At 34.8% G+C, this 12,134-nt stretch overlaps 1 protein-coding gene across 5 annotated transcripts in view; it reads left to right on the top strand.

Moving 5' to 3' along the window:
• Positions 1-12,134, top strand: part of LOC149534651 (P-loop containing nucleoside triphosphate hydrolases superfamily protein) — a 119,788-nt gene that overhangs the window by 95,551 nt on the left and 12,103 nt on the right. The gene's annotated exons all lie outside the window — the stretch shown is intronic.

Genomic DNA, 12,134 nt, shown 5'->3' with positions numbered 1-12,134 from the left:
TATTAAAAAAGTTTTAATAAATATCTCCTCAACCCAAACCCTTGAAATAAATAAAACTTTATTTATTTCTTAAAAATCTAATTTATCCTCATCCTAAGAAGTTCTAGACTCTTTTAGAAAGTCTTCATCCTCATCTTAGGAAATTCTAGACTATTCTAGAAAGTCTTTATCCTCATCCAAAGTCTAGACTCTTCTAGAAGATGTCTTTAAACCTAATCCTAATCCCTTCCTAACCTTGTCACATTCCCTAAACATGGGTTAAGACTTACTAACCCAAGTCAAAGTTAACAAATATCTCTTCCTTCACCCACCCTCATTAAATGCCATCCACTTGCCTATCCCTAAGCTAATCCTAAACCATCCTAATCCATCCTCTAATCATTTGCACAAGCCTAAGCAAACTTAAAACCTTCCTAATCAAGTCCAAGTCGAAATTGCTCTCATCACCCTCAAAATATCTCAACCGTAAAACTTTATGAAATCCACTAGGTCATAAATGACTCTTACAAGCCCTTTTATTGCTCTTACAAGTCATTATGAGGGTCTTTATGAAGATTTTATCCCTTGAGCCTCCTTTGTTGACTCATCCTTCCCCTTTCTTCCATCCTCTCACCATGTGACATGTGTCACTCCTTGATTGGCTATAAGGAAGCACAATCCATGTGCTCTCCTCTCATGCAATCTGAGCCCTCCATAAGCTTTTTCCCATCCTTGCATCTTAGCCCTCAATCCCTCAAGCCTCTTGCCTATAAATTGGATCCTTCCCTTTTGCAAAATAACAAAATCCATGAAGTAAAGTCATAATGCCATTTTGAGAAGCCATTTTACATCAAAACCATACACTCACACCCAAATTCCAACTCCATTTGAAGCCTTTTTTGAAGCATAAGCTTGAGCATACATCCTATCTATTTAGACAAACCCACTCAACAAGAGAGCTTTTTATTGAGAGAGTCCATTAATGGCTCATATTCTCAATTGAGAGCTCATCTTAGTCTATCTTGAAGTTTGTGAATTTTGTTTAATTTGTAGAAGCTTTATTTAAATTTGGTTTCTATTAGCATACTAACATTGCTCATATACATAGATGAGTTTTTTTGAGATACAAAATCACATGTAATTAAAAAAAAAAAAAAACATGCTTTTGGGTTCATATTCCCCACTATTATGCATTTAAATCACAACTTAAGTAAAAATCATGTGCTTTTGGGTTCAAATTCCCCACTTATATGCATTTAAGTGATATGAAGTTGTGTTTTTGCATATAAAAAACTGACCTATATGTATTTAGGACATTTAATTGGCAGTGGTTTTTAAAAGGTGATTTGCGTGTTGATATGCAAAGTGTGATAAAAGCCCCACCTTTATGCATTTAGAGTGTCTCATGTAATTAATATTAATAAATAACCATAGTTTTCAATAAAGTAACATGAAAATAGACTAGAAAAGGCCTTTTTCATTTAAAACATTATAAACTATCAGAATGAGCTGAAATTTAAAAAATGGATGTCAAGATCCACTTTAGATGTTAAAAATAATTTTATTTCATGCAATTGCCAATAAAAGAACCTTGTTTTGAAAGATATATTTACGAGACATGTTGCCCTGAAAAACCCCATCTTTCCCTTTATAATTTGAGCTAAACAACTCCGTTTGAGGTAGAAGTTAGCTCGAGTCGAGCGAAATTCCAAGGCTATAAACCTGAGGGAAAAGCAAAATTAAAAAACTACTAACAAGAAGGTAAAAACAAAGAAATGATGCAAAAGTTACCAAAAATCAAGCCCTTGTAGTTAGAGAAGAAAAACTCTTACTAACAAGCATTTTGGGAGTTAATTTGATGGAAACCTTCAAAAGGGTTGCACAAATAAATTTACATACAGCACAATTCATGGATGATGGATTTCCTTCATGACACTTTACTAATGCGTTAAAACATAGAAGATGCACGTATGAATCCATGAGAAAATTGTGTTGGTTTGTCACAATTTTATGGTGTCAAAATTGAGGACAACAATTTGGAAGGGGACACATGAGATTGGATGCCATAACTTGAAAAGATGTTTTAGTTAATCTATGGTGGCTGAAAGAAGCACATGAAGGATTTGCAAGGGGACAAATGTGTGAGAATGGGTACTTAGCTGTGACATCTTTCAAAGGGTAGGGAAATTATTAAAAAGGGACTATATGCCACTCTCATCATCACAACTACATGAGCTCTTTGAGAGATGACAACTAGATTTTATTGCTGCACTCAAAATCAGCTAGTGGCCTAGGTGTATTACATTACTGTGGTCACTAAATATTTGATCAAATGAGTAAAAACTCTAGGCCTTCTCGATAATACTTTATTTAGTATGACAAGATTTTTATATGAATAGAATATCACTAGATATGCTATAACTATTCAAATCACTAGTGATTTGGGTGGCCATTTTGTGAACCATGCTGTTCTTTTGATGACAATCGAGTTTTGCCTATTCTACTCCTTATCAAGTCCATACTATCCAAAAGCCAATGGACAAACAAAATGTACAAACAAGACTTATTTTGGTCATCTACAAATCTTGTAGTATTGAAGAAATGGATTGGGAGAAGTTACCTAATGCATCACGGGCATATAGAATGATGTATAAGGTAACTACAAGATGTATTTCTATAAGTTGATATGCACTTGGAATGTGATGGTCCCTATCGAGTACGTGGTGCCAAGTTTGAGAATTACATTAGAAAACTAGCTAGGTGACACAGAGTTTAAAAGGACCTTTTAAGTTGAACAAGATTGATGAGTGAAGAGTACTTCCACAACGCACAATCAAGTTAACCAAAAGTGAAGGAGGTATTGGCATGATAAGATCCTATAATGAATTTACTTCCAACTTGGCCAATTCCTCTTGAAATTTAACATTGTGATGAAAACAAATTGAGCATATTCAATGTAAGGTGGTTGGGACCCTTTGACATGCGAGAAGTGTTTGATAATGGAGTCATCAATTTAGAAAACTAATATTGTACATTGTTGAAGGATACCATCAATGACTCCAAGTTGAAGCCGTGCATAGCAAGAAAATAGGTTACACTTTCAATCAACATGTTTTGAATGGATAACTAGTGAGAAACCAATCATCAAGAAAAAATTAAAAGGACTCACCATTACTTAGATACACCCACATCTTACAAATTGTTTGTTTGGACAACTAATCGAATGGATAGGGTTATATGGAGGCAAATGGAGACTACGCGCTCCATATTCTGAAGAATGGACATGGTATATCGGTCATGAACTTGATAAAGAGTAGATGTGTCAAGGAGACGAGGATAAAATAGTGTTATTAGCGAGCAAAAGAATGTCTTAATCTAGAAGATGAACAAGGCTCGCATTTATGATCCCTACTGATGGTCTATGATAGCAAAACAATCATTATATGCTGAAGGTGCATGCAAATACATAGATTAGCATAATTTTACACCATGATCATGACGCAATCCTTGATCAGACAAACCTCATAGATATTAGTCAAATCGTGCAACAAACAACAAGTACAAACAAGAATTCAGAGAGAGCCAAGTGAGATCAACATTTATTAGTAGATAAACAAATTTACATAGGTTTAGCAATTGGCCTTCTTACATGCCAGACTCATACATGCTTGGTTGCTTACAATCCTTGGTTAGAGACCTTAGATCCAATTCTAGAGAACTAGAATTCTTATTGAGGAATTGATACACCCACTACTACCTCTAGAGATACATCAATTACAATATATTGGCATCGCGACACATAGGTCGTCCTTAGGTTCAAGAACATTCCCAAAGACCAGTTAACATATTATATGAAATAGATCTGCTCTCAAATCATAAGGAACAAATGACATAGCACATTTGAAAGCTTGCATTCCTAGATTTAGGTCCTCACATGATCCAAGAACATCATTAAACGTGCCATTAAAGATCCAAGGTCGTAGATTCTCATCACAAGATCAAAATCCACCAACAAACATGAAATTGGTTAAAACACACTACCCAAGAGAATAAATCATAACTCTAGAAACACAAAGAAAAAGAGTTGCATACCTTGGAATAAGATCCAACCTAGGTCGATATCATACTTTGAACATCACAAGTGCTGACTTGATCAAACAAAGGATCGTTATAATGATCAAACGTACTAGAAAGTGGAAAACCTTGCAAAATTGAACCCCAAATTTTTTTATTGATGCAGGATTGCTTCAAACCCAAGAGGCTCCTGCATTGGACACTAGACGTTGTTAAGAAAGCGTCTCTCTCTTTGATGCTTGAGAAGAATCTAGAAGATCTAACTCAACTTGAGAAATCCATAAAGAGTCTTCTATTGGTTTGTCTTCCCACTTGATTAGACACTTCGTGTATTCCTTTCCTCTTGTGCTCTTTTTGATTTTGCACAAGACCTTCTGAATGTTGCATGATTGCTTCTTAGGATAGCTTTGCTTTACATCTAAATCTTCGTTTGAACTAACTTCAACCTCACTATACTCATACAAATCTGCAATGTTGAATATAGGCGAAATATCCATATCCTCCAGTAACCCAACTTCATAAGCTTTCCCGAAGTCAAACTTCCATAGAATCTTATAGGGTCCAAACTTTCTCGTCTTAAATTTGTTATAAGTTCCATTAGTATTCCATCACTTTTTGCCCAATTATGGATTTCAGCTATAAACCGTAAACATGCATAAACTACTAAATTGAATAGCAATAAAGAACATCCTCAAAGAAACTTATAACACCATATTTTTGTTAACTAAGGAAACCATGGCCAAGGGAAAACTCCAATGGGAATGGTATGCACAAAATGATCCACTAGTAAAAAAACACCTTGTAAGAGTTTTTGACCTTGTTAGGAGTCTATTACATCACACAAATACATCTGTCTTTATTAGAGAACTCAACCTTGTTAGGAGTCGCAATACAAAATGAGCTCACATCTCTTACAACAACATGCGACTTATACAGTGAGTTCACTTGTTCAACCAAAACTCATACCGACTGTCATATCAACATTAGCGAACATAAGTATATCATATAGACTCTTTGTATTACCATATCCAAAGATTGTGGCCTTGTATCTTCCTGTGAAGCTCACTGCCGCAAATTGTATGACTATTATTTGTTATGCCTAGTTTTACTTTGACAATTTCTTCGCCTTGACATATCAAAACTTTGTTTTAATCATAAGCGATTTTGATCGTACATAATGTTGCCGTTAATGACAAGTGGACAACACAAACTCCTTTGGTAACAAGTAATGTCTTGATTTCTTCAAACCTTGAACTATGGCATATAATTCTCGATCATTAACCAAATATCTTTTCTTAGCATCATTCAACTTCTCATTGTAAAATGCAATAGGTCTTCCTTTTGGTTCAACACAACTCCAATTGTATTCCCACTTGCATCACAATTCACCTGAAACACCTTATTGAAGTCCAGTAAGGCAAAAATTGGTTGTTCAACTACTTTTTGCTTCAATAATTCAAAACTCCATTCAGCTCCATGTGTCCATTTGAAATGCTTCCAGTCACCCCTCATAGTCTTTGTCATAGGATTAAAAACTTAATTGAAATTCTTGATGAACTTTCAGTAAAAGCTAGCCAAACATGAAATGATCTAACTTCTCCAACATTCTCTGATGTAGGCCATTCCAAAATCACTTCAACCTTGTTTAGGATCCATCTTCAAATCTTCAGCTGAAATCACAAATCCCAAGTATAGTATCTCGCCCCTAATGAAGCAACATTTCTTTATATTGATCAACTTTTCTTCCTTCAATCTTTGCAATACTTGTCTCACATGCATCAAATGTTATGTAATGTCCCTTCTTTTGGCTTGAATATTTGATACTTACAACCACTAGGTGTTATCTCCTTTCCTTTGTAAATATGCAATTTTTTGACTTTGTAAATCCCAAAGCTTATACCCTTGAGGTTTCATGAGTTTCTTCCTTTTTATATCGATCGCTACCTAACCTTGGATGGACTTTGCTAATCACCATTCTCTTATTGCTTTAATCAAATAATATCATCCCTTTTTCACGATGTTATAATTAGTATATAATTGGTATGTCGATGATGTTGTGATCAATAGTTATATTAAATTATTCTCAACTTCTCTCTATTTCAATTTGTTCAAGGTAAGTATAATTTTGAATGTGGTCTATTAGTATTCATGATCAATGATTCCTTAAGTGTATTTCTGTGTGACGATGCTTATGACTTTGTGGAATCCATAGTTGATAATTCGTAATAATTCTTTACCAATGGCCTCCACTTTTATTAGAAACTCCAATGGTGATTTTTCATTCGATACACTCCATCCAAATATCGCTGCCGTTTCTAAATAGATACCAGTTCTTGTTCAAACTTTGGCATGGTGTGAACGCTTGACTGCTGCAGGTGTGGTATAAATTTTGTGATGCTGGCTCCCCTATTGTTGATGATTGTTCTCCCTGCACACTCTATTCGTTTATTTCATTCCACTCGTATTAAATGTACAACGTTTCCAAATATGCTAGGTTTGATTCTTCTTGTTAAGTTCTTAACATTTGTATGTTCCTGTGTTGACTTAACCATATCATTTTTGATTCTAAGTATATGGTGATTGCATTCCTTATTATTTTTAATCTCTCATTTAACAATGACATCCGTGTATTATTTTTGACTTCTCTTCTGCGATATATATAACCCCCTCTAGGATCACCATTGGTAAACTGCTCACCCCTTATTAAGCATTGCATCTTCTCTGATGACTATGAGGTAGGGGTCCCATGGGAGGGGTTTGAGCTCTATTTTTGTGGAGTGGGTGGCACCATGATAATTTTTAAGGGGGGCTACAAGTTTATTTGGAATCTACGCCTATTAAATAGGAGCTCCGACTTTTTAGCCCCCTCAATTTGAGTGGGTGAAAATGGGGTGGGGCTGGAAATAGCCCCACCAGATTAGGGAAGAAATCTGCCACTTGTCAAAACTTGCTACTCATTTTCCCACCAAAATGATACAATCTCACTAAAAAAAATTATGAAATTAAATTTTTATTTTTAAAATTTATAACACCACAAGCTTCCTTGAATTTAGGAGTTGATTTTTTAAAGCTTATTCACATATAAAATTCATAGGACCACTTCCTCTTAGATATTCCTAAAAATTCTCAAGCGGCACCTGCTCTAATTTTGAGGAAGCGGATGCCCATGGGACCCCAGCCTGATTGTTGGTTGTGTGCAGCTTGTGTCAGACTCTCCCTGTCAGATGTCTCTCATCTATGCCATGTATCCGGTTGCGTATGTTCCCCTCCGTAGTTGTATTGGTCTGCAATAATTCCCCCTTCTAATATCTTTGGGATCTCTGTCCAACTTGGTCGTTGATCAGTTGGTATATATTTCTAACTCTCTCCTATGTTGTCGCTGTTTCTTACAACCACCCTTATGTGCTTTCTTTTGAGTCAAACGCCGAGTTGGTTGTTTTTCCGTTATGTCCTTTGTGTATCATACTATCAAGTATACCCAGTTTGCTCTAAACAAAGCAGATCCAATGATATTTTCTTGATGTTGTTCTTGACTAGTATCCTTGAATATGTGCGTTTGGTGTCGAAGAAGGTTCTTGGTCCATTTGAGAGACCTACAATGGAAAACTAGGAAAGGAAATATTCAATAATGCCTTTAAATATAATACGTAGTGTCCTTACGATGTTGTTTGAACATGGCCAAAATTGTCGACAGTGTATTCTGAGTAATGTTTCGATGCTGTCTTCTGCAATTAGATGATTGTCCGATGCCCCCCTTTATTGTGTCCTTACCACATTGTTGTATCTTTGTTCTATTTGGTTGGAAGATCGCAACCCCTTAATAGGGTTACATTCCTTGTCTTAATAGCGATTAGATAATGTCTCATAATATGTGGTGATTATGATTTATTAATAATTTACTATTATTACAATGTTTTCTTTATATTTTAATGTCCTTATTTGGTATAGTTTGCATGTATTATTATACAAGTAATAATTATATTATCATTATAATATATAATAATAATACGAATATTTGATTAATCAACTTTTATATTGGTGATTACATAATTAATATGATTATACTATTATTTATTTATTTCTAATATTTATTATTAAATTTTGTCTTAGGAATGGGGACATGACATGTTCCTCTTTACTCTTACTGAAAATCAGAATATCATCTAGGAATACAATCACAAATTTACCCAAGAATTTCTTTAAAAGCTCAGTCATCAACCTCATAAAATTACTAGGGACGTTAGTTAAACCATAAGGCATTATTAACCATTAATACAAACCTTCATTAGTCTTAAATGTAGTCTTCCACTCATCTCCTTCTCTAATTCTGATCCGATGATAACTGCTCTTGACATCTATCGTGGTAAAATACTTTGCTCCATTCAAACAATTCATTATGCCATCCATTCTAAGCAAAGGAAACCTATACCTTACTATAATCTTGTTAATAGCTCTAGAATTAGTATGCATTCACCATTTTCCATTCTTCTTAGGTGCCAATACAGTAGGTATTGTACACAGGCTCAAACTTTCTCTAATCAAACGCTTCCTTAACAACTCTAGCACTAGCCTATTTAGTTCTTCATTCTTTGTGTCATTCGGTGTGGTGCTTTGTTTCGTAAACTTGCTCCTGGAACTAGATCCAAACAATGGATGATACTCCTAACCGGTAGTAATCTATCAGGTACATTATCTTAAATGGTATCATTAGTTTTGCTTAGTAACTCATTAACTTTTTCAAGATGTCCTTTTGTTATACCCAAATTAGGTTTCTTCAGAATCAAAGCATAACACACTTTCCCTCATACCATCTAAGAATTTTTCACCTTCAACCAAATGAATTCTCACTATGGTACAATTCTCATTCTTAGGTGCTTCTACCAAAGGTAACAATACTTGCTTCATTCCATTTGCTACTATAGTATACTTATTCAATTTGCCATCATGTATAGCTTGCATATCATACTGCCAAGGCCTTCCCAACAAGATATTACAGCAATCCATTGGTATAATATCACAAACAACTTCATCATGATAAGATCCAATCATAAATTTCACAACACATTGCTCATTTACCAATACCTTATGATCATCCCTTATCCAAGCAATATGATATGGCTTTGGATACTTTGTTTTTGGTAACTGCAACTTGGTAAAGAATTGATGCCAAATTAGTCGAGCTTCCACTGTCAATGATGACCTTGCAACATGTTCCTACAATATTACATCTGGTTTTGAACAAACTTGTCCTCAGTTTTGGTTCTTGGTTAGGTTCTTCACTATACAATGCCCTTCTCATCATTAGGCTTTCTCCATCAGTATTCTACAAACGTTAGCCAAAAACTAGATATTATTAATTACCTTATAACTTGCATATGAAAGTAAACTAATTATACTGAACAATAAACATAACTATGCAATAAGATAAACTCATAACACCATATTTTGTTAACTAGGGAAACCCTGGCCAAGGAAAAACCCCGATGGGGATGGCACCCACAAAATGATCCACTAATTAAAAGTATTTGGTTAAAGATATTGACCTTGTTAGGACTCTATTACATGCATATAGTGTCTTGGTCCTTGTTAGAGGACTTAGGCCTTGTTAGAAGCCTCAACCTTGTTAGGAGTTGTTATATACAAATACAAAATGTATGCATGAAGGGCCCATTGCTCAAACATGTAATGTACAATGTTGTTCCTGATAGAAAGAGATAGATATAAAAACCTCTTTACTCTGTTGTTGATATCTTCAATATTTGATATAGCTTTAGCTGCTCATCACAAAACTCGCATACCTTTGATCATACATTAGAATTCGCATATCAAAATATTTATCATATCGCACTTCACTACTTCTCTAAACTTTGCATATTACAATTTTCTTATATACCTTTACAATTATAATATTCCTGTCTAGTCGGCTTTCAACCTTTTACACACTTTACAAAATATATTACTAACTCTTGCCCTCTTAGGGTTAACATCTAGGATGTTGTCCCTAATTAGTTATGTAATTATTTTGGTAAACAAAATAATTTCTTAACCCAAAATATCCAAATCCTTAACATGCTCTGTTCTTACCTGTACATTGCTGTAATTGGTGATTTGTCCATAGCTCATTTCGTATTGGCTGTACTAACATGCGGACTTGACCATGTGTTCCTTATTGTCTCATGTACCCGTACCTAACTTTGCATGTGTCCAACGTACCTCAGTAAACTGTATTGACCAAAACTCTATCTATTTTGCTAGATAAATTGTATGATACTTAGACAATTTTCTAAGCATGAATGCCTTAATTGAATCTTTAAAGTCTTCCATCTTCATACTGAAGATATGATTCCATAAATGATGACATCCAATATATGCCTTAGCCAAATTGCCAACAATCTCCCCCTTTGGCATTGATGGCAACATATAGGAAAATTGGCTAATTTCCAAAAACTTATAGCTTCAAAACTTTACAAAATTTGGCCTTATCAAAACTTGTGGATCATTTGCATTTTAACCATCATTCCTTATATCTCCTAAATGTATTATATCTCCCCCTTTGACTATAGTTCTAGGTGTTACATTACCTCCCAACTTACACCTTATTTCTTCTTTATACATATACTTATGTACTACACATATACAATTTTCCTTATTTCTCCCCATTTGACATCAATGACAAAGCTGTCAAAACAAACCTATATACAAGTTAAAAGTTTGCTTCAATACCTTCATTGTTCTTGCTGGCTGGAAATTTGTGCAAAGCAGTCAGCAAAGTTCTGCTTCAATATGGTGAACTCCATATCCCATTTGTTTTTCACTGCATCAGCCACACTCAAAAACTCTTCACAAAGAGCATATGATGCCATCTCCATGTTGGTTAACAGTTTGTCTTCCTTAATTTCAATGGCGTATATCTTGACTCTTAATGTGCCCAATAGTAAATGGAAAACAAAGCGTCTAACAACAGAATGGGTTAGTGTAATAATCTGTCAAAGACCCTTGAATTGAAAGGTACAACTCCCTTGAAATGCAAGATTTTCAATGAATTTGTTTTAAGTTTTTGGGGTATACTCTTAAGTAGAGAGCATAAGAGGTAGAACCAAATTGCTTAAAGCTTCAAACAATATAGTCGACTCTCAAATCTAACTCCTAAAATGCAATCTATTCTTATCTTAGATGGAAGATTGAAACCATGCAAGACTACTTACTGCAATATGAGAGGAGAGAGAGTGATTAATTTAGCAATGCCCAGATGGCTAGAATAATTGAGATTTGACAATACCCAGATTGTCCCCTTTTCAGCTCCTTCATTAATCAAATCCCGAGCTTCTCATACAATCTATAAAACACACACAAGCTATCATGCACAACACAGGGGGATAAAGTAATACTTATACTAAGGAAAGTAAAGCTTACAATCCACTAAGATGAAAGAAATAAAACCAAGTTTATTTGCAATCTTTCAATTTTCATTTACAGCATATTCACCCCAAGTACTATACAACAAGTAAATGAACAACAAAATTAAAATGTAGACTCAGAATCACACATAGTAGTCCCAGCTACAAGGGTTCGCTCACAAAATAATTTTGCTGATCTTATTAATTTCACAAAAGTTACATATACATGCCTCTCCAGAAGAGCCAATTACATTCGATGATTACATTGCAGAAAATTTCTGAACAAAGGAAGCTAAAAATAGGACTTGATTGGTCATCATCCGCTACAGAGTTTAAGCTTATTGCCAAAAATAATTACAAAAGAGAATTTGAGAAAAGAAGAGAGAGAATGACAGTTGTCTGAGAGAATATCAGAGCATCAAACTTTCTTTGGGGTCACAACCTTAGCTCTATATGCTTTCATTGCATCCGTTACCTTATCCAATTCATCGACACTTGGGATTATGATGTTATCAACTTGAATCATCCAGTAGTCATACATCTCTGCCAACTCTTCCACTCTGGCGACCTTTGATTGGAACTTTTTTGATGCTCGTCTTAGGATGGAATTTGCTGCTGAAAGCTCCTGGATCTTTGACACCTGGAAGTTAACTGGATCAGTGGCCTCATTGACAAATGCTAGGA

This window comes from Cupressus sempervirens, chromosome 10 (genome assembly GCF_028749045.1).
Source record: "Cupressus sempervirens isolate cs-2001-9-10 chromosome 10, ASM2874904v1, whole genome shotgun sequence".
Classification (NCBI taxonomy): domain Eukaryota; kingdom Viridiplantae; phylum Streptophyta; class Pinopsida; order Cupressales; family Cupressaceae; genus Cupressus; species Cupressus sempervirens.
This window is presented reverse-complemented; position numbering and strand designations above follow the sequence as displayed.